Source organism: Mandrillus leucophaeus, unplaced genomic scaffold (genome assembly GCF_000951045.1).
Source record: "Mandrillus leucophaeus isolate KB7577 unplaced genomic scaffold, Mleu.le_1.0 Scaffold476, whole genome shotgun sequence".
NCBI lineage: Eukaryota > Metazoa > Chordata > Mammalia > Primates > Cercopithecidae > Mandrillus > Mandrillus leucophaeus.
The window spans coordinates 724,415-749,208 of NW_012105098.1; the positions used below are offsets into that span (position 1 = coordinate 724,415).

General features: G+C 37.2%; 1 protein-coding gene across 1 annotated transcript in view; it reads right to left on the bottom strand.

Moving 5' to 3' along the window:
* LOC105550314 (O-acetyl-ADP-ribose deacetylase MACROD2-like) overlaps positions 1-24,794 on the bottom strand; it is a 1,021,967-nt gene that overhangs the window by 253,121 nt on the left and 744,052 nt on the right. The window lies entirely within an intron of this gene.

Here is a 24,794-nt window from a genome sequence, read left to right on the forward strand (position 1 = left end):
TCTCCCAGGCTGGAGTGCAGTGGCATGATCTCGGCTCACTGCTACCTCTGCCTTCCAGGTTTAAGTGATTCTCCTGCCTCAGCCTCCCAAGTATCTGGGATTACAGGCACCCACTATCATGCCTGGCTAATTTTTGTTATTTTAGTAGAGACTGGGTTTCACCATGTTGGCCAGGCAGGTCTTGAACTCCTGACCTCAGGTGATCCACCCGCCTCAGCCTCCCGAAGTGCTGGGATTACAGGCGTGAGCCACCGTGACTGGCCAAAGAATTTCTTAAAAACAATAAGAGAAAATGAAAACTAACTGTAACAGATGTGGCTACCATGAGGGTAGTATTCAAAAATATAGCATTTTGGGTTTTTTTCTAAAAAAGAACTAATTAAATATGTTTCTGAAATTAACAATTATTATAATATATTATGTGCCAGACACAATACTTAGTGCTTTTCACATATCGTATTTTTCCCTTAGAAGTAGACTCTGAGACAAGAATTGGGGCATAAAGTAATTTATTTGAAAAGAGATCCCAGGAAACCTACTAGAAGAGGACAAAGAAACGAGGCCAGGAAAGAAAGGGAAAGAGGTACTGTCAAGCAAGCAACCTCTATGGGTGACTGGAGATCAGTTCTGCTGGGGAACTCCGGAAAATGTGTAAAACATGCTTCAGAGGTATTCCAAATACGGGACTGCTTTTGGAGACATTACTTTTGTAGACTTCCAGTTGGCCTTGGAATGAGCCAACCATGCTCCTGCAGCCAGAATAAAGGCAAGGAATAAGAAGTGTTCTCAGTAAAGAACATCTGAGGTGTACAAATGAGGACTCTAACACCGTCTGCTGTAACACATTATATCATTTAAGGTTTATAGTAGGCAAGGCACAGTGGCTCATGCCTATAATCCCGGCACTTTGGGAGGCCGAGGCAGGACGATCACTTGAGGCAAAGAGTGTGAAACCAGCCTGGGCAACATAAGGAGATCTCATCTCCGAAAAAAAGAAATTGCGGCTGGGCGCGGTGGCTCACACCTGTAGTCCCAGCACTTTGGGAGACCGAGGCGGGCGGATCACAAAGTCAGGAGATCGAGACCATCCTGGCTAACACAGTGAAACCCCGTCTCTGCTAAAAATATAAAAAATTAGCCAGGCATGGTGGCAGACACCTGTAGTCTCAGCTACTCAGGAGGCTGAGGCAGAAGAATCTCTTGAACCTGGGAAGCAGAGCTTGTAGTGAGCCAAGACCGTGCCACTGCACTCCAGCCTGGGTGAAACGGCGAGACTGTGTCTCAAAAAAAAAAAAAAAAAAATTGTCGGGCATGTTGGTGAGTGTCTATAGTCCCAGCTACTTGGGAGGCTGAGGTGGGAGGATTGCTTGAGTTCAGGAGGTTGAAGCTGCAGTGATTCATGATCATGCCATTGCACTCCAGCCTGGGCAACAGAGTGATATGAGTTCTATGGCCCTCATTTCATGAGCTAAGGCTCAGAGAAGGTAATCAGCTTAACCAAGGGTATACACGGCTAATAAATGATAGGGCAGAGACTGGAAATCCTGAATTGTTTTGACTCCAAACCTTAGTCCTGACCATATTGCTATACTGCAATGCAGGCAAGAAATGAACATAGAGTGCATTATAACATGTTAGGAAACCTAAGTGTGAGACAAAGACATTACCTAAATCCTAATTCTTTCCCAGTGGCAAAATAAACACCTATTGGGACTGAAGAAAATTAATGGAAGGTCATATGCAACCTTGAGGACTTTGCCAAGGACAAACAGAAAAGATCTATTTTCCTTAATTATATATTTAGATAATCTCATAGTCATTTTGCCATCTTTAAAAGATCTCCAGCTTTAGAATTCCTTCAACCTGGTGGTCTTGAGTGAGCCCAGGACCTCATTATGAGTACATAAAACCCATCTGTTTGCTAAAATGTTAATGGTTTTTGAGTAAGTCAGTTTTTGCAATGTTTTTAGTTGTGTGTTAAGTTACTATCTTATTAAATTCAATAGTCAATCTCATACTGTTTTTCTCAGTATTAAAAAGGGAAAGAAATTAGATAAGAAAAAATAGAATTCTAGTGGAATAAATGATATGTTTGAAATTAATAACAATGTGTATGATACCTACAAAAGCTGCAGTTTGACAAAAGAAATACCATGCTCTTGTTGTATGAGATAAAATATTATGGCAAAGTTACTTCCGCTCTAATTTTGAGATGTGTAAAATTATTGTTAATAGCAGAACACTGAAAGTCACTACTAACAGGTTAATCATTTGGGGTTAAAAGATAAATTTCTGAATAGGAATTCCCAACCGTCAACTGTCTAAACTTACATGTAAAATATTAAGAAAAAACAATGATAGGGATAGAAAATGTGAGGCAATCATGTTTCCAAAATACTGATGGGGTGACCTACCCTAGTTGGGCATCTCTTTGCCCTGCCTTGATATCTATCAAATGACCAGAGTTATTATGGCTTTTCAAACTACAACTGTTTAGCATATAACTAAGCCCCTACTAGATACTCTAGTAAGATTTGGAATAATATGAATGTTTATGAATTCATAATTATTCTCTAAATAAACAAGAAGCAGAAGCTGCTACCTAGCTGAGACACTGCCTCAGCCTGAGTTCCCCAGGAAGCACCAACACAGAAATCCAGAGTGGGAATAGGATTGGATGAGGCACTGGTCGGCAGTCCCCGCAGGAAGACAGTTGGAGCCCATGTACAACTGATCACCACAGCTGTGGAGACAAGTGAAGCCAAATGGATCTGGAGAGGCATATATCCTCCTCCAGGAGTTAGGCCTATAGCAAAGTGGCTTTCTCACACTTGAACTTCCTGACGTGCCACTATGCATGATACATTCATTTCTTGATGGTGTTTCAATATAGCAATATGGTTCAGGATTGAGGCTTGAGGTCAAAACAAGGATTTCCAGTCTCTGCCTCACCCAGCTGACTCCCTACCTTCATCACTTATTACTCCTATATAACCTTGGTTATGTTTACTTTGGCTTTGATTACCAAGGATTTGGGAAATATGTTCCAGTCAAAGCCAGGATGTGCAGCCCAGTCCTCTCTTCCTCGTGCCCTCCTTTCTTCTGGTCCCCTATTATATCAGGGTCCAGTTCTGACTAGTGCTGTGGAGGCACCAACTTCCCCTCTGTAAGTTCCTGTGCACTAATCTTCTTCACCTGCTGAACTCCTTTCTTAGGCTCTTTTCTCTTTGGCATCATCTCGTCCCCCTATAAAAGCATTGTCTCCGGTGGCTTCATCAGACCACACAAGTTTGGGAAATGTAGGATATGCTGTCCCTGTCTTGGAAATTCACAGTGCATAATGAGTAATACTGCAGAAGTAAATCTATTGAATGACATTTAATTCTGTACCCTCCAAACTTATCTGATCCTAGAACTCTGTTTTGGACATAACCCCTTTTAACATTCTATAGACCTAATATTCTTTGGAGTGGCTATGACCAAATGACATGAGTTTACTTTTCATTTCAGTATTTCACTCAGAACTGCTTCTGGCAACTATATTAAAGGCTGCACTTTGGTGTGTAGTGTGAAGGGTTATTAACAAACAACATTTTTTAAACAATGGAAGGGGTATCTGCCCGTCAAAACATCTAATCACTTGGTAGGGAAGCAGTATAGAAGGATAAAAGGAACTAATCTCCATTAAGGTTATGTAACCACAGAAGAACATTCAGCTGTTTGCTGTTAGTTTACCATAGACAACAAATAGGCTGAAAAAGTCAGTTCCATTTGATTCTTAAACTTGTAAGAAGAATGATAATTACTAATTTTTGAGAGTGGAACTCTAACCTCCCATGGAGGAGAACCATTGATAACTTATGCCATATATTTTGATCTCCTTAATTATTTCTACAAAGCTCAAAAGGGAAGTAGGGGTGAGGAGATAATTACTAAAGTTGTTTCTCCGGTCTAGGGTAAAGTAATAGATCAAGATCAATTTCATTTAGACCTGAATGAAACAGGAAGTCAGTAATGGCAGCCAACTGTGTAAAAGCTGGAAGAGAGATCAGACATGTTTACATGACAAGGCGTTTAAGCTGTCGACATCGCAGACTCCTTAGTAAGTCCCAGACACACCCAACTCATTCTTTACAAGTAGGAAGACTTGCCCATGTAAAGATGCTACCAGTCAGAATGGGGAGGCAGTCTTTTGCATATCTCAGCCATGCAAGCATCTGGAACAAATCCACTCAGATTGATAGTAGGATGTGTTAAGTCTAGAACTGTTAAGAGGTTAAAAAATTTTCCCTTCTGCCTCCTGCTCCCATTCTGAATGTGTAGATTTGACTTATCTGAGAAGAAAGTTGTTGGCTCAACTAAGGGCTTCAATCTGCAGAAGTACTGCAAAAACAAGTTGTTATCAGTCTATGCATACTCCACCTGGATCCAGAGTCAAGAACTGAGAATATTCAACCTGTAGGCTCAGCCCCACCCAGCCTGTGACTCAATGAGAACCAAGTCTGGGTGTGTATTAGATGTAGAGTTCTAACAAAGGAAAGGCCCTGGTATCAGCCTGGGTATTCTTACCTGACAACCAGCAAAATGTACCCAGGGCAAACCCTTTAGGGATCTATGCACTTACAGAGATATAGCTGAATATTTAGGTGTGGAAAGCCTAAATACCTTGTCATATAAACACACCAGCCCCCAACATGTATGGCCAGTCCCATGACCAAGCTCCAAAACCAGTTATTTGTGAGCATTCTATGTCCCTAGGGAAACTACAGTCCTTCCCTGAAGCTTGGCTCACTGAGCTAAGGTCTTGGATCACCTTTGCAGCCAATGCAAACTCCTCTTCGGGGGCTAGATCTTGCTTACTTTCCCTGTTAGAACTGTGGTCATGACTTAGTTCAGATGATCATTCCTATAAGCAACGGAGATGCTCTACCTTGAAGACTTAAATTGCTATCGTCCAGACATCCCTACCCATAAGAATAAACTTTTTAGATATCAGTATTGATCTATATCTGAGGGAACTGACTATGCCATCTCTGGGACTAGTTCCACTAGTGTTGCCCAAATTAATCTCTAAAATGCTTTCCTCTTACCAGACAGTCCATACTTCATGGTAGAACTAACTGAATCCATGACAGGAAAAAGAAGTGCTGGATATAGAAACACAAAAGCCTATTTCTTTTATTTTGTCCATGTCCCAAGAAGTAATTTCTTTAACCAAACTGGGCAGGGAAATAGAAGCCTTAAGTATGGAGGACATTGAGTGTGAAGTGAAGGAGTGTGGGCCTCTGGAGTTCACAAACATATACAGGACTCCAGGTCTGCTGATTACTTCCAAGAAAACATGAATTTCAGGGGTTACCTCAAGGGCCTATTGCACGTAGCACTTGGAGGAGAAACTGTGGATTTTACTTATTTATTGCTGTATTTTCCAGATGAGAGAAAGGAGCTTAAATCACTAAGAATAACAGGTTAATTGGCATAGGTGAAGATTATATTATTTAATAAAGACATTCTTAGTTAAATACATAATGGTATAAAGTACAAAATATTAAACAGTAATTAAAAAGGATGTTACATCTTTAATAAGACCCAACTGAATATTCATAATATACTCTTAAATAAATAAGTTGCAGAGAAATGTGTGTAGTATGACTCCATTTTTATAAAAACCAAAACTAAGCAATAAACCTCTGAGTACATGAGATATATATACATGTTTAAATAAATAAAGAAGAGGCGAAGGAGAGAAAGTAGACAAGGGCAAAGGCAAAAAGAGAGAAAGTAGAAAGATCCACATTGGACTGCTAGTTTCTGTTACCTAAACATTTTGATACTCCCTAGTTTAAATCCAGTTGTTACATTGAGAATGGTTTACTTTATTGACTTTTTTCAAATTAATACAGAGATTTTAGGAAGATCATATTGAAAATAAACTGGACTTTAAATGTCATCTGGGTACTTTCAGTTAGTGAGTCCTATGATGAACCATTTTGTAAATTGTATAAATGGCCTAATGTATCTTACTTGTAACGTAAATATTGATATCTGCGTTTCTGTTGAGTAGTGACCCACTCTACTTTACAGGCCCAGTCATCTTACACAGAGAAAGCATTCTGATATTTAGGTTCCTTTTTCCCAAAAAATATCACATTGCCAAGATTTTGAGTTATAATCCTGACCTGTACTACCACTCTGTCCATTTCTAATGTCACAAAAAGATTAGCTATTATTACTCTAAGCAGTCATCCACTATCCATATTTAGGCACACTATGTATAAGGCACTATGGAGGCAAAGATAAATAAAAATTAAACACTACCTCTGGAGGTCCTTAGCCTAAATGAAAGACATTTTTGCCTTACCTGGCTGGATAGGATGCAAATGGCAGTGCTTTGGGGAAAGAGGTGGTCTTGGGTTTTCTGATTCAGTAAGAAAACTATGGTGTTGCCCTCTTAAGAGAAGAGTAACATGAAGGTAGTCCTGAAAGCAGTAAATCCCAGGGCAAGGGAGAAAAAAAAATGAACAGGAATAGTGGTGCTTGAATCACAGGAAGTTCCTTGCAGATGATGTGCCCTAGACCTGGAGTATTGTCTCTCAGTCAAGAGTGACAGAAATATTTATCTGTCCTATTAAAGAGGATGTTTGTCATCATTGTGAGAGAGATTCTAGTAGCTGGGGAACATTAAGAAATGAAATTGAGAGCTGAGGGTCTGGATGTCTTCTGAGGCATCAAGGGATCCAATGAGAACTTAGTCCAGTGTTTCCTTACATCTTTGACCTGAAAAAAAACTGAGGTACAAATATTGAGACTGAGATGGTGTTAGCCATGACAATTCCTTCAGATTTGCAATGCATTGAAATATGTGCTTAGTTAGTATTATTTTTTTGAAACAAAATGTTATCTCTTTTATCATTACACCACCCCCAAGGTTAATGAGAACATTTTTACATATGTACCCAAAAATATTCATCTGAAATTTCTGCCTCTGCCAAAATGTGAGAGGAAAGCATCAGCTGCTGAAACAAAACTTCAAATGATTAAACAAACTGGGGAGCTTCATCTAAATCCTTGAGTTTTCAGTTCCAGGAACCCTGGGGATCGTGCAGTATGTTCTTTTTACACAAATAGATTTTTCAGAGAACTCATGAAAGGCCAAATAAATCCCCCTGAATTAGTAACTGCTGGCTGTACAACCAAGGCCCTCAAGTGTTGAAGAGAATAGTTTAACTAGGATTTTCTCAAACTTGTTTTAGTGGGAAAATGCTGATTACTTTATTAAGATCCCACATGAGGTGTGCCAGCTTGATAAAAAACATTAACAGACGGATCATCAAGAAGGTCGGCAGCAAATATTCAGATGTGTGGAAACACTCCCCACCTCTGAGCTAACAACAAAACCCCAGACACCCACACATGTTTATATGCATGAAGCAGATGAAGAAACACAAACACACAAATAATGGCTGTGTTTTAAGAGACAGGAAATTGACATGGTAAAGAAATACAATTACACAGTACCTTCAAACACAGGAAGGTAACTACTTTCTGGTATTAAAATGATAAAAGACAAGTGAATTAATGATTTGAAATATGGTTACTTTTCAGGAAACTATGCATCATAACATTAAAAATAAACAATGCAAACATAATGATACAAAGGTTGAAAGCAAAGTATGCTGCCTCATTGTTTCTATAACATAAAAACAAAAACCCCCTCTAACATTATCAGAAGAAAGACCAATTTTTTTCCTATGGAAAAAAAAATTCCACTATTACAGCTTGTATGATGAATCCACTAAGATCTCTGACTGACATTTCTATATAGCTAATTATCCTGCTATAGCTGGATAATATAATACCATAATAGATAACATAATGGTACTATATTAATAGACTTGAATATTAATGGAAGATTTGGTTAAATATGAAAGTTGTTTGGGAAAAAACACTTGAGAAATAAGGTAGCTTCATCAATGCTAGATTTTCATCACAAGTTTTATGACATACCATGGAACAGAAGTGCTTTTATGAGTTGTAAAAATTGCTTCAATATTTGACACTCTGCGCTTCAAGGAATCCTGATTGGCAGCTGATTAGACTTTTGCTGCAGTCATTAGCTTCCTTAGTAAAATTAGTAGGCTAGAAAATTGCATTGTAATTCATCAAGGGGAAAATAACATTGCAAAAGATGTTAAGGCTATGATTGAATATTTACTTAATATAAAATATAATTTTTTTCCAAGTTATTTCTAATAAAAATATGCCAGAAAGAATGTATTATTGATTCATCTGGAATTATGAAAATCCATTTCTGCACATTTGGTTTCTGTAAATGGAGTTTTTAATCTGCCTTGAATTCCCTGTGTAATGGCATTAAAATAAATTACAGAGAGAATGTGATCTCTCTGTTATTACTGTCTCTTGCATGTCCCATTTAAACCCATCTTGAGCACCACGTACTTTTGAAAGAATCCTTCAAATGCAACCAATACTAACAATATTTTCACTCTAATACAAGTAAATAATTTACTGTGAAAATTTCTCTCCTGCAAACTAAAGTGCTACATTATGGCGATGCTCTAGAAATCTCACACACGTAAGTATGACAGCGAAATAATTATGTTGAATATAAAAGGTATGTACAGATCTATTTTAGTAAAATTAAAACCTTTTAAAAGATTATAAATTAAGCACACCACAATCAAAATTAAATTGGAAAAATACAACTACACATTACTTTAGTTATATACTTCCCAGTCTCCAGAAGTCAATTCTGTATTCCCAACATTTTATTTTCTTAAACTAGATATAGAGAAGAAAACGTTTACAATATATGAAAGTCTATGAGTGCTAAAAAGAAGCACCAGAAAATGAAAAGGCTGACTACAATATATTATTCGTTCATTCAACTACAATGAAAAATTCAACAGACTCATATTAAATTCATGTCTTTCTTATATTTTGTAAGTATGTTTAATAAATTTAATACCCATTCAATTTAAATAGACGCATCTAGATAATATACTTTATTTTTCAAAGAGCTTTACACTTATATTTAATCTAAGTGAAGAAAAAATAATGACAAAAATAGCATTGAAGGGGAAAACAATTTCAAAAGTTTGGATTTTGCTTCAATAAAGCTATTTATCACTGATAGGAAGTAATTCTAAAATAATCATTACCCCTGCGCAAATAATATGTTTGATCTTTTTCTAACAGTTGTTCAATCCATGAGTGTAAAGTCTTCATCAGAACATAGTATCCTGTAGTCATCATATTCTTTGTTTCCTGCCTACACCCCCTTCCATGCCACTGCCTCTACCTGCCTGTCCCAATTTTGTTTGTTTTTGTTGTTTGCTTTTGGTTACCCACTCCAAGTTCACAAGAATACAAAAATGGTATCTGGAGTTACTATTGTATTTGACCTTTGAACACAACAGCAATATAATTCTGCCTGTGTAGCCAGAATTCATGCAAGGAGAACAAAATAACATTAGGTTGCATATGTACACTATGATCAGCACCAATTTTCTGTCATATAAATATTAGTTCTAAACATTGTTTCAAGATAGTTCATTAATTCCATATTTGATAAACAAGTAAAATGGAGCTCTGGCTCTCATAGACATTTATCCAGAGAGTTTTAGCAAATTGCAATGATAGGGACTTAATAATCTACACTGGGCTGAGAGAGTGGGACAAAAAAAATATTATATAATAATCTGCAAACAAGAAGTGTCATTGGAATGCTAAATTATAAAACCATTTTTAAAAACTCCATGAGGATGGATCCAGATTTTTAATTTAATGAGTTACAAAGAAAGGCAAATAAACCACTACATAGTATTATAGCAAACGAGCTTTGAAATGGGCTTTTGAAGATCAGCACTCACATTTTTGATCACAGCTTTCTAACAGATCGACTGTAGATCCTTTCAATGTTACTAACAGTTATTAAGCAGCTACATCAGTCTCTTCATCATGAGAAGAAAGTCCTTGCCTTGTGATGAAACATCACTTTCTATACACAAAGAATATAAAACTATAGTCCAAGTTCATTTCTGTTTCTTACACTCACAAGAGCAGTCAGTTTTAATTACTGGCAAAAATATTTAGTTATTTAATAGAACCAGAATAACGTATTTTTATTAATGCTACAATTTATTTCCCATTTATATGCAAGCTAAGCATTTTATATACATTATTGCTTTTAATTCATATAATAATCTTATCAGTTACATATTATTATTACCATGTTATAGATGACTAACTAAAGCTTAAGGAAGTTTTGGATTTAAAAAAAAAATTTTTATCCATCTACACCTCCAGGCATCCATCTATCCATTCATTTACCTACCCAGGACATTCATTCAACAAATATTTAGAAAATACCAGGTTTCAGGCACTGTGGCATGAGCTGAGGCTGCAGCTGTGAACAAAGGACAGTCACCAGAGGTGCCTTGTCATCTGACAATCAGGTCCGCATATGCCAAGTAACAAGCTAAACCACATGACTATGCCAACACTGGTAATAACCTATTAAAACACTGAATACTCCTTTCCTTTTTCTTTTCTTTTAAGGAAGAGTGCATTATGAATGCTATGACACAAAGTAATATAAAATACTTTAACATCTCTATTTATAAATTTAAATTTGTGAATGCTCCCAGAGCTCATCAGGGCTATCTTAATTTCAAATAGACCAAATGAATCAAACTTTTTACAGTGTTTTCACAAAATGTCAGTGTCATTTGCATTAGTAAACAAAAATGCCAGGTATGCATTATCACACTAGCTGGCAATGACATGAGCTTTGAATTGTGAATAGGCCTCAGGGTTACAATCTGCCATATGACCACTGTGTAACAGTTACCACATCACTCAGCCACCAAGTTCTCAGCATTGCACTGACGTAACAATAACGTTAAGAGACTGCAATTAACTTTTAACCTACTTTTTGTTTTAAAACCCAGCGGAGGCTCCAGAATTTCCATACAGAAGAATGGATGGAGGGGGATATGACATTGGGGCAGGAACGGTACTTCGGTACTTCGAAAGCAAAGCTAAGGGAATTGTGTAAAGTGGCATTTGCATCTAAAACATGCAAGTTGGTTGGGTGTGGTGGCTCACGCCTGTAATCCCAGCACTTTGGGAGGCTGAGGAAGGTGGATCACGAGGTCAGGAGATCGAGACCATCCTGGCTAACACGGGGAACCCCATCTCTACTAAAAATACTAAAAAATTAGCCAGGCATGGTGGCGGGCGCCTGTAGTCCCAGCTACTCAGGAGGCTGAAGCAAGAGAATGGCGTGAACTCGGGAAGTGGAGCTTGCAGTGAGCTGAGAGAGCGCCACTGCACTCTAGCCTGGGCGACAGAGCGAGACACCGTCTCAAAATAAATAAATAAAAATAAATAAATAAATAAATAAATAAATAAATAAATAAATTAGGCCACTTAATAACTATATAATGGCCTCTAGGTGTTCAAGTGAAAGGAGGAGTTGCATATCTCTCACTTTACACGAAAAGTTAGAAATAATTAAGCCTAGTGAGGAAGGCACATCAAAAGCTAAGAGAGGCCAAAAGTTAGGCCTCTTGCACCAAATAGTTACCCATGATGCGAATGCGAAGGAAAAGTTCCCGAAGGAAATTATAAGTGCTATTCCAGTGAACACAGAAATGATAAGAAAGTGAAACAGCCCTTTACTGCTGATATAGAGAAAGTTTGAGTGGTCCAGATAGAAGATAAAACCTTCCTCAACATTCATTTAAGCTAAAGCCTAATCCAGAGCAAGACCCTAACTCTCTTCTATTTTACGAAGTCTGAGAATGGTGAGGAAGCTGGAAGAGAAAAGTTGGAAGCTAGCAGAGGTTGGTTCATGAGGATTAAGGAAAGAAGCTGTCTCCATAACACAAAAGTAAACAGTGAAGCAGCGAGTACTGATGCAGCAAGTTATCCAGAAGATCTAGCTAAAACAATTAATAAAGGTGTCTACGCTAAGTAACAGACTTTCAATGTAGACAAAACAGCCTTCTATTGGAAGAAGATACCATCTAGGACTTTCATAGGTAGAGGGAAGAAGTCAATGCCTGGCTTCAAGGCTTCAGTGAACAGGCTGACTCTCTTGTTACAGGGTAATGCAGCTGGTGATTTTAGATTGAAGCCAGTGCCCATTGATCATTCCAAAACTCCTTGGTTCCTTAAGAACTATGTTAAATCTACTCTACCTGTGCTTTATAAATGGAGCAACAAAGTCTGGATGATAGCACATTTACTTACAGCATGGTTTAATGAATATTTTAAGCCCACTGTTGAGAACTACTGCTCAGAAAAAAAAGATTTTTTTCAAGACATTAACTGCTCATTTACAATGTACTCAGTCACCCAAGAGCTCTGATGAAGATGTACAAAGAGGTTAACATTGTTTTCTTGTGTGCTAACATAACGTCCATTCTGTAGCCCACCAATCAAGGAGCAATTTTGACTTTCAAGTCTTATTATTTAAAAAATACATTTTGTAAGCCCATAGCTGCCATAGATAATGATTACTCCAATGGATCTGGGCAAAGGACACTGAAAACCTTCCGGAAAGGATTTACCATTCTAGATACCATTAGGAACATTTGTGATTCATGGAAGGAGATCCAAACATCAACAGGAACAGGAGTTTGGAAGAAGTTGATTTCAGCCCTTACAGATGACTTTGACAGCTTCAACACTTCAGTAGAGGAAGTCTGCAGATGTGGTGGAAACAGCATGATAACTGGAGCCTGACTATGTGAAACCTAAATACGTGACTGAATCACTGCAATCTTGTGATAAAACTTGAGACAATGAAGAGTTGCTTCTTATGGATGAGTAAAGAAAATAGTTTTTTGAGATGCAAACTATACCTGGTAAAGATGCTATGAACAATGTTGAAATGACAAGAAAGGATTTAGAATATTACATAAACTTAGTTGATAAAGCAGTGGCAGGGTTTGAGAGAACCGACTCAAATTTTGAAAGAAGTTCTACTGTGAGTAAAATGCTATGAAACAGCATTGCATGCTACAGATAAATCTTTCATAAAAGGAAGAGTCAATCCATGTATCCAACTTCATTGTTTTATTTTAAGGAATTGCCGCATCCTTCCCAGCATTCAGCAACCACCACCCTGATCAGTCAGCAGCTGTCAACAGTGAGGCAAGAGCCCCCACCTGCAAAGATTACAACTTGTTGAAGGCTCAAATGATTGCTAGCATTTTTTTAGCAATATTTTTAAATTAAGGTATTTACATTGTATTTTTAGACATGATGCTATTATACACCTACTAGACTATAGTAGAATATAAACATAACTTCCCTATGCACTGGGAAACCCAAAAAAATGCATAACTTACTTTATTGCTGTTTACTTTATTTCAGTGGTCTGGAACCAAACCCACACTATCTCTGAGGTGTGCCTGTATTAGATAATTTGGGGTAGATTGGAGGACTGGTGGAGATTATGGGGTGACAGTGGCCCTACTTCTGAGCACTCTTTGACTTTGCCACCTGTCTCTCCCAGTAGACTATAAAGCTCCTCAGGGATAGAAAACTAGATTTATATAGGTCTGCATCCTCGGAAACTTAGGGTTCATGAACTTAGAAAAAAAAAATATCCTTTTCACTAATCTCTGAGTGAATCTTCCCATTTCCTTCACTTGTGAATGAGGAAACAAAGCAAAGCGGTTTCAGGAAAACTTGTGACTATGTCAACAGTAGAAATCACAGATATTTTCCTATTAGATTCCAGTTGCTACAGAAATTTCAATATTTCACTTATACCCATCAGTACTTGAGAAATGCAGTGATTTTTTGACCTGTTTGTCAGTTGTTGTTATTTAATGTGTTAATGTGTTAATATAAAAGCACATGAATTAGTCTTCACATTTTTCAAAATCATGATCTGTAGATTTCCATAAAACTGATTTCCTAAGTAAGTTTTTGCACTTTATTATATGCCTGTAAAATATTCTGGAAAGGGGTCCACAGGTAATCCCTAAGTAGCAAAAAAGTAAACAACAACAACAAACATTTTAAACCCCTACTATAGAGGTGGAATAAAAAGAAAGGGAGGAGGAGTTGAGAATTATTTATAATTCTACTGGTGTGGCGGTTCGCTTGCTTGAGAGAGTGACAAAAAATATCCCCTACCCTGAGCTTGTTAAAAAAAAAAAAAAATGTGTTCCCCATTAGACTTACTCGAGCTATCCTTGTGCAATACTTTGTGAGTGTTGATTTGTCTAAGTGGTCCTGAAACTTAAGAAGTTAAATCAAGGGGGAATTTGAGTGATACCTCAGTAAATCCTACTTTTGATGGTGTAGAGTTGCTGTTGGCTAAAGGGCTGTGAACTGCAAGATAATTAGAGAAGCCTGTAGACTTTTATTGAATGATGACTATTCTGTAATCAGCTTCTGAAGGAGGAAAAATGGTGGCAAAATTCTCACTGAATTGTGTATGTGCATGTGTATCCCGATGGCAATTGAACTAAACCACAGTCCTGTCTGGCCACAGACAGAGTGGATTGGAGGGCTGATGGAGATTATGGGGTGATTATTAATTAAAATAATTTCCCTAGCCACAGGAATTAACTCTACCAGAACCTTCTAGGAGAGTTGAATAAATAATAATAAACATTTCAGAACATACCAAAGTTGATTGGAGTACATGAAATTAGGAATGGAATGAGTGAACGGGGAGAGTTGAAGAAGGTGCCTAGATCTTAATGATGTGCTAACTTCTTTAAAAGATAAAAAACTCTATATATTAAATAAAATTAAGCTTACTCATAACAGGAAAACAAGAAAGGAGAGGGTTACCTTAGACTATACTAAAATGCAAACAGCTTACACTTATAAATTCTCCTACCTCAGTCAGGAACCCCAGGGCACTTTGTTGCTGCCAAGATTTAACTATGAATACCACTGTTGAACAAGATATCCAGTTTCCCTGTACCAAAATGTGAGGCTGGATATAAATTAGGTATGTATATATTCTTTTACCATCACAATGCCTACTATGTGCTGCTAACCTAAGAAATTAACATATATTCACTCATTTAATTCTTTTTTTGAGACAGAGTCTTGCTCTGTCGCCCAGGCTGGAGTGCTGTGGCGTGATCTTGGCTCACTGCAACCTCCGCCTCTTGGGTTCAAGTGATTCTCCTGCCTCGGCCTCCCGAGCAACTGGGACTACAGGCATGTGCCACCACCCCCAGCTAATTTTTTGTATTTTTAGTAAAGATGGGATTTCACCATGTTAGCCAGGATGGTCTCGATCTCCTGACCTCCTGATCCACCTGCCACGGCCTCACAAAGTGCTGGGATTACAGGAGTGAGCCACCTCACCCAGCCTCACTCATTTAATTCTTATAACAACCTGATGGAGTAAATATGATTTTTATTATCCTCATCATATAGATGAGGAAACTGAGCAAATGAGAGGGTAAGAAATTTGTTCAAGGTCACATGAATCCTGGCAGATCAGGCTTAGGGCTGGTCCATCTTCTGAGTCCATGCTCTCAATGACTAAGCTGAACTCTCTCTATATAAATAATCCTGTCGAGGCCTATCTCTAGAGTGGCCTCAATTGGAGTTACCAACAAGAACAACTGAAAATTATAACTTGAAGTAGACTAGATAGCAGCAGAAAAAAAAGAAAAAAAAAATTCCAAGACTGTTTAAAATGCATTCTTTTCATTCTCATAGTCATAACTGAGAGAAATTCTGAAATGTCTAATGTATTTCCCAGTATCTTTTGTAAGCATGAAATGTAATAATATTTTAAAAAATCATCTGATACCATAAAAATGATCACTGAAAGATTTAGACGGTGGCTCATGATAGAGATAATTCAACTTAAAATATAACAATAATTAAACTACCAGTTTAAAAAATCCCATTATAGATTTCTAATGATGTACCGCCCTCTACATCAACACAAAGAGGAATTGAGCTACTTTTTCTTGCCATTTTGCCTTTTATTATAGAAAAAAACCCAGAAAGAAAAAAATCATAATTCAGACTTCAGAAATGAAATTACAGAAAATCACAACTGGAAAAAAAGTTGTTCCCTGACTTCCAAAATCCTGACAGAAGCTTGACAGGAAACATTTTTTGGAAGTCAACTATCTAAAATGTTGCTTATTCATGATGTTGCCAGAGAATACTGAGAGGGAAATGAGATTGCAATCTCTCCTTGTCCAGCTGTCAAAGAAGATAGCAAATTTTTCTTCCACCGAAGAGACAAAATTTGGGGGGGGAAAAAAATTCACACTGTTGGAAAACCACACGTCACCAGTGGGTTTGAACAATATTTAAAACTGGATGTAATGTGACAGCAACCACCTGGACACCAATTCAAAAATGACAAAGGTTATTGCTGTAGTACGATATGAGCAACAGGGAATTGGCAAATCATAATGAAGAAGACAGTCTACGCATGTAAAACTATACAGAAGGCACGATTAGGCTTCAGGGTGTCAGGGAACACCGAGATACTATGCAAGGTGAGCGCTTACAAGCCTGAGATGTATTTTTCATTTAGCATTCACTTTAATATTTTACCCAGCATTCATCTCAACAAAACTACTAATGAGGCAGTTTAATGATAAAAAAATCAATGACCTGGTATGATGGCCAACTTGTACAGGGGTTATACATCTTTAATGGTTAACTGGAACACCAACTAGTATCTGAAGAGCATCTTTAAGTGGCAACTAATATCCATCATTAGAGTGGATTTTTTCTTCTTCGTAAAGCTGGAGACATATATACCAGTAGAGTCAACTCTTAGACACATGTAAATCAAGGCAAACTTCAAATCAGTATAGAAAGGCAGCTGCAAAAGTGTTTGATGGAATCTTTCTGAATCCCTATTCTTCTCCCACTTATTCTCTAAGGCCATTCCTTCCTCTCACCAGCTCCCTCCAGTCTCATTTTTTAGTAGGTGTATTCGATTAACAAATCCCATCTTGTTTGTTGAGTATGAAAAACCATCTCAGGTCAGAGATTCTGTTCTTTTTATCTACTATCATTATTCTGCATTTCGGCTTTTGGGAGACTTTCTTATTTGAATTCCAGTCTTCATATGTGTTTTACCTTTCCACAATTCAGTGCCTTTATTTAAACAGACTCCATCAGTATCAGTTTTTGCTTCCTCTGGGTTCCCTTACCCTAATTTTGACCTTCTTCCCCAAATATAGCAGGAGCTATTTTATTTTTTCTATCTTGGACACAAGGGCACAGTCCCTTACATTAGTAGGTGCTCAAAATGTTGTTATAGATATGAAGTACACTACATTGAGAACATACTAGAATATTTTGTGGCCATCCTCTTTTATTCTCGCAGAATATAAAGAAGGCTTTTGAGCACAGGTGCAGATCACACAAATGGTAGGAAGCGTGGGCAGCTAGTCAACCTGGTGATGAATCAAAGCAAAATCCCTGTGCATCATTTCATCTTCTAGAGGCGCCCATTTAGCTTTCCAGGATCACGCTTGTCTTTCGTGTCTCAACATTGCAGGTGTTTCTTTTGGAGTCCCTAAGAAAGGGACGGTCCTCAATCAGGGGTGTAAGCTTAAATGCTGTAGTGCCCTCCAGTGAAAGAAAGAAGAGAGGGAAGAAGGGAGAAGGGCAGGGAGGCAAGAGGCCAGGAGGAAGACAGAGAAGGACTGAGGAGGGGTCAGAGAGTGGAATAAGAGTTTAACTTCATTTCATTTTTCATGATAGAATTTGTTTCAGAAGTTCCTATTAGGCCAGAAATATTTGGGAGTGACATTGATATGGGGGCTAGGAACTTCTGAAACAAATTCTATCATGAAAAATGAAATGAAGCTAAACTCCTATTCCACTCATTATCACATTAAAATGATCCATTTTCATAGAATTCTTATTCTTACAGATGACAAGCTCTGTGCAATATAATAAGCAATAGAATTACATCAAGTAAACATGAAGATAAATAAACCTTGAAAATAAATTGTGTGGTGTTTAAAAATTAATAAATGCTGTAAAGCAAAACATAAATAAATCAAATTCCACTTTTCCTATTGAACATTAGACTAATTTAGTTTATAAACATGTTCTTAAAATTTTGTATTCTGTCAAATTTGTCTCATATCATTGAGAAAATTCAACATTTATTACCATTTGACATCACATCCTCATATTTTTATCCCAGTATTACATTAGAATGAATCGTATACTCTTGGCTTTGCTTTCATCTTCTTGATTTTTCAAAGGATGCTTGTACCCAACATGTAACATTCATTATTTGTCTAATAGTTGTTCAAAACTTCAACATAACTCAAGTACGATATAAGAGAATTACATACATGAATACAGTATTGATCAAAATAAAGGATTGACTGAAAGATGGAAATAAGGTATTGTGTTTTTGTAAATGACAAATACATCAGGCAGAAAGTAACTGTTATAATCTATTAATAAATAAAAATTAATTGCCAGCACAATATACAATTTTCTGTTGCACTTTTTTTACCTCTGTATTGCAAAGAAAGGCCTCTCATTTATGAACACTATTGTGATGGGACATTCTTTTTGGGTAGAGATAATTCAATATCAATGAGCTTTATTTCCTTATGAGTATGATCAGTATTGCTGCTTTTCAGAAAGTTGGAAAATGGAGCATTTTAGTGACTTTTCTAGGTAAAAATCTGGCTCTGTCACCTTTGCGAGTGGGTATAGTGAAGGAACCTCTGACCCAAACCATGACAAATTGAGTGAAAGCACTGGGAAAAGTCAAGCAATAATAGAAATAACAACAACTGCCACAGGATAGTAATACTAGGACAATGCCGGAGTGCCTATCCAGGGGCCTCTGATCATGAGGAAAACGGAAATAACTCAACGCTGATTGTATAACTGTGATATCTGCAATTTTGAATACCCTCTTTAGGATTTTCCTGGAGTTTCTTTCTGAAAACCATAGGGACACCACTCCTTGAAGACACAGGCCATACCACCTTCACCTCCATATCCTCATTGCACTCTGCACTCAATAAATATTCATCAGGGAACTGTGGGCTAAAATGCTAACCCCAGAGTTCTCCCTGGCAAGGAAGACTGGAACAAAAGTTCTCCCTGCAGATCGCCCAGACATGAAGGGATTGAGATTCAGAGTGTGACCTGAGTCTAAACTTTTTATTCTCTTCCTTGTAAGAATTATGCCCTGAGGGCATAACTTCCTGTCTAGAGCTATTACACTCTGGCAAACACATAATTTCAGACGAAAGAGAGAGAGCAGGTCCAGGGCTTTTACTTTCAAACATGCTATGCCTATTTTGGATATCTTAAAAATAAAAAGCCTTCAGTATTGAAAACCAGAGGTCTTTCCTATCATCCTATGCCCCACAACATTTACAGACTTACAGACAATTCATGTAAAATTCTCTCAGAAGTCCTGATTTGCCCAAATTCTCTGAACAGTTCTGGTGACAGGACTATATAGGAAAATAAACTCCAGTTGGGCGGGGAAGGGAAGAGCCAAAATTGTGACCAAATGTTAGGCATGAAAAATAGTCACAAAGTTTATGAACAATATGTGATCAGAGAAGCACATGGAAAGAAGGAGGAATATACAAATCAATGTGAAAACAGCAAATTACTTCCAGTGGTGGCCTTTACAAAATTCACTTGAGAAATACTTATTAAATGCTTACTCTGGCAAAACACTGTGAAGAAATTGAACAACGGACAAGGTATCATCTTTGCTCATTCAGTGTCCATCGTCCAAAGGGATGACAAGCTCATGGACAAGTGTAACTCAAGCTGGTAACATGGCAGATGTTACTCAGAAATACGAGAGGGAAATGTCCTACTTCAGGCCACATCTCAGATGAATCTTGAAAGGTGAGTAGACTTTTAAAGGCAAGGTGGGAAAAGGCATGTCAGAAGTGGGGGTGCGGGGGGGTGTGGGAAATGGCACACCCAGGGGGCTGTAAACAGAGCAATGCACGTGGACCCAAAGGGTCAGGTGAGGATGGCATCAGAAATAAGGCTACAAAATAAATCAAGGCCAGGCTGAGTTTATATTTAACCTCAGATGAAATAAGGAGTCAAACAATGTGTCTATGCAGGAAAATTAGACGGTCAAGGTAGTGTTTTAGGAATATTAACCTGGTGGCTATAAGAGAGAATGCCATAGGGGAATACTAACACGAGGTGGCCGGTTAGGAGGCTACAATGATACCCCAGTCTTTAAATTAAAAGGGCCTGAGGTGGTTTCAATGGGCTTATGTGTCTGGTGATGTTTTAAGTATGTGAAAACTCAAGAGGGAGGTTGTTTGAGGACAGGATGTGGGAGAGAAGGAAGCGAGAGTCAGAGATGGCTGCCAAGGGAAGCCTTGATAACTGGGATGACGGTGACTCTACAAGGAGAATTCGGAGCCAAGAGGAGTTGCTACCTCAGGAAAAAAGATGATGAATTTGTTTTTTTAAGTTTATTTGAATTTAGTTTATGTGAAGCCAGCCCATCCAGGTGGCAATATACAGCAGGTAACTTTACATGCAACACTACTTGGAGAAAAAGGGACTTTATACTTATCACCAAATCAGAGTAGTTTAGTGAAATTGTTTTTCTCATTGGCTTCAATTTCCTCTGAAGAAGACTAAATATGAATAAAGATTACCAGAGTAAGCTGAATGGTGGCCCCCAGAGATACCCCTGCAACCTGTAAATGTTACCATCTATGGAAAAAGGGTCTTAGCAAATGAGATTAAGAATTCTGAGATGGGGAAATTATCCTAGATTATCCAGATGGGTTTAAAATGAATCACAAATGTTTTTAGAAAAGACATATGGGGAAATTCAACCCAGACAAATAAGGGGAGGGCAACGTGACCACAGAGGCAGAGACTGGAGTGATGCAGCCACAGGCCAAGGAAGGCGAGTGGCCACTAGGAGCGGGAAGAGGAAAGAGAAAGGTTCCTCTCCAGGGCCTCTGCAGGAATGCAGCAGAGCTAGCCCCACTTCTGGACTTCCACACAGTGACACTGATTTCAGACTTCTGGCCTCCAGAACAGTGAGAGAAAAAATTTCAGTTGTTTCGGATCACCAGATTTGTGGTAGTTTGTTACAGCAGCCACAGGAAACTAATACAATTTCAAATAATTTCTATCACTTAAATGAGAACTTTCAATATATGCATAAATGGTGATAATCAAGATAATGTTTTTTTAATTCAAAGAATTTCTTGTATTTTACATGAAAATATTATCAAAAGAGATCATTTTTTGTCGTAAAGTTCTTCGGAGTTACAGAAGCCATGTTTCAAAAACATCTCAAATTATTTAATTTTGTTTACTATACTTTTAAAGAAACATCTCTGTATCAGACACCAAAAACTTTTAACTACCTACTACCTTCCACTTTCTGGACTAAATAAGGAATATCACAAATTAACAATAGCAAGTCGGTATTGAGATACTATCAATAATAATATAAAAACAGCAAAAATAAAAACCACAAATGTAGGAAAGGGGCTCGGTGGAGAAAAGAACCCTTATCATTATTTACTTAAGAAAATAGAATAACATACTTCTTAAATATTATGTTTGCTGCATGAATTACAAATATATTGACAATTTCCTGTATCTACCATATTTTACAAATTTGTTTTTACCTATCCAATCATATAACCAAAGAGTTCCATAAAGAAAACAGGTTTTCATATTGTAAGTTCTTAAATATTTCATTACATGTTTCTAACTTTTAACCTTGACATATAATATTTAAATTAAATTCTAAATATCTTAAGAGAAAATGAAGAACTGATTTTTGCCAGAATTATTCCTTATGCAGTCATATTTAGAATGTCCACCCTTAATGGAAAGAGAAGCATCATCATTCACACTACAGTAAGCTTATTTTCTCTCCTAAGTCTCCTTAGACTAATATAATCAATATTCTTTATAGCCAAATTACTTCACCTTAAAAAAAAAAAAGCATGCAAAAAGACCTCTGAATCTCAGGGAATAGCTAGTTTGAAAATTCAAATGTTATTTTAATAAAATACAAAATGAATACCACACTTATTTTTTAAAACAACTGAAATTTTTGCTTATTCAGATGGCTATTGTCTAAGACTCCAACTGGCATGCTCATCGCAGTAGCATATGTGCTGAAGTTACAACAACACAGCAAAGATTGTCAATGGCATGCAACTTCAAAAAGATTCTGTCAAAAGATAAAATTACAACAAATTTAAAGATATAATTTTTTTTTTTTTTTTTTTTTTTGAGATGGAGTCTCGCTCTGTCCCCTAGGCTGCAGTGCAGTGGCGCGATCTCGGCTCACTGCAACCTCCGCTCCCAGGTTCACGCCATTCTCCTGCCTCAGCCTCCTGAGTAGCTGAGACTACGGGCGCCTGCCATCACGTCTGGCTAATCTTTTTGTTTGTATTTTTAGTAGAGATGGGGTTTCACCGTGTTAGCCAGGATGGTCTGGATCTCGCGACCTCGTGATCTGCCCACCTCGGCCTCCCAAAGTGCTGGGATTACAGGTGTGAGCCACCGCACCTGGCCCTGTTTTTCTTAAATTTAAAGACCTAATAGGCTTTTATTGAATTCTAAAGTCGGGCAACATCTCATTCCAGAAAACAGAATGAGTGTTCTAATGAACTGAGCAGGAGTATGGCTTTTATAGGCAGAAAAGGGATAAGAAAAAGCAGAAACAGTGAACGAAAGAGAATTGGTTGTTTCAAAGTTACTTTCCTTACAGAATTAAAACAGAGAGGACTTCCTTATCATGCCAGCTCAGGTAAATTGGGCCCCTTCTGATTGGTTGCTGTAAATCTCCTGTCTTTTGAAAAACTGGCTTGTTTCAAAGTTCAGTTTGATTATGTGGCACAGGGATTCCATTCTGGTTTTGTCTGATCTGTTGGGCCTAGTGCTGGAACTCGGTCCAAAGCAATGAACTTTTGTAAATTTCATTTAACAATCCCATATATTCTTTTAAAAAATAGTAAAAATTTAAAAAATAAGACAAATAGAAATGTACTACTAATTCCAAACTGCTTAGTAAGGTGGAAAAATCACAGCTGTTACAGACACACAAAAATAATTCTGTAAGTGAATTACATTCTTGTTAAGTGGCAAAATGTAAAAAACAAAAACAAAAACAAAACTAAAAAACAAAGAAACCAAAAATCTATACATCAGGGAAAGTGTTTAAAAGGGCTAGATTCAACGAAAGATCTATAGATCATCTCCTTGAAATGATATTCTAAGCATATTTCAAAAGGGATTAAATAATAAGTAACTCTTTCAAATGTAGATAACTATATTTTTTTAATTTAAATTTTGTTCACTTATCTTCTACAAATGCTTATAAATGCCTGAATGAATTTATTTTCTTGACAATGGGCATATTTTTAATCAAACACTAGGCATGCAGGCTGGTGAGAATCAATTAAAATCCCATTGTGTAAGAGTTCAATAATCTAGAAGGAAAGGCATTATAATTAGAAGTAATCTGCATATATAATTTATGTTGTTTGGAAAGCCTAAATCATTGCTAAGAGTTACATGAATTTTTAGAAAACAATTGCTAATTTTACTTCACTTCACTTTGATTTTTGAGTCTCTGAGGCCTACTTCTTAAAGCCTCAAACAAGTTTAGTTAAAATTATCTTCCTCTACTGCGCAACAAGTTTAAGCAGAAAAACAAAATGCTTTTCCTACTTCTCTTACAGTCTAAATTACAGAAATTGGTGTAGATGTTCTTAGGCTCTTTTATTCTTGGCTGCCTATGAAGAATTTCGCTTGCTTTTTCTCTGTTCTTACCCAAATCCCCCAATTGCATTCTGTAGCACATCAAATTGCTCCTGCCTGTTGTTTTACAAGCTCACACTGTTGAAAGGCAAGGTAACAGGGTGGTTAAGAGGGTTGGCTCAAAAGCCAAACTGTGGAGACGCTAAGCCTTGTCATGCCACTTTACAGCCAGGAAATCTCAGACAAGTTACTTAGCTTTCCCTTGCCTCTGTTTTCTTATCTATCAAGAGAAGATAATAATAGTACCAATTCATGGGGTTATCATGAATCTTGAAACGGGACGGATGGATGGATAGATAGATAGATAGATAGATAGATAGATAGATAGATAGATAGATAGAACTTAGCACATAATAGGATATGAGTTAGCTAATGCTCTGATAGTTCTGTGTATATTTCTCTTTAAGACAGAGAAATGGAGATAAATCTCAGTATTTTTGAGTTGAAAATTAGAAAAATTAAGATTGACCAGGAAATAAAAAGAGACTGGGTTCTTTATGATAGAAAAAGGGCTTGGCTAGAGAGAGAACACCCAGTCTCCAAAGCTCATTGACAGTACATTTTGTAGTGTAGTCCTTCCCCGCATCTGTGCAGATGTTATACCATTAGAAAAGTTGGAGAGAAGGAGTCAGGGAAGAAAAGATGAAATCAGTCACTCAGGACTTGGGAAAGCCGCCTTTCCTACAGCTTCACAATCATTACATGCAACTGAAATACTCTACACATTTATTATTCACTTCAGGTACAAAGAATTTTTAAAAGCATTCAACATCCTCCCAAATAAGTAAATATTGCAACTCATGAAATTGTCTCAGATTACTAAAGCTGTCATCTGTTGATTTTAATGTTTAAAGGGTTATTTTCAAAAAAAGAAGTACAATAGCTAATTCTCACAAATCAAGAGATTCTGTGTTGTATTTTGAATTACATTTGAGGGATTTTTCCATTTTTGTTTAAAATCTGATTTATTTAATGGA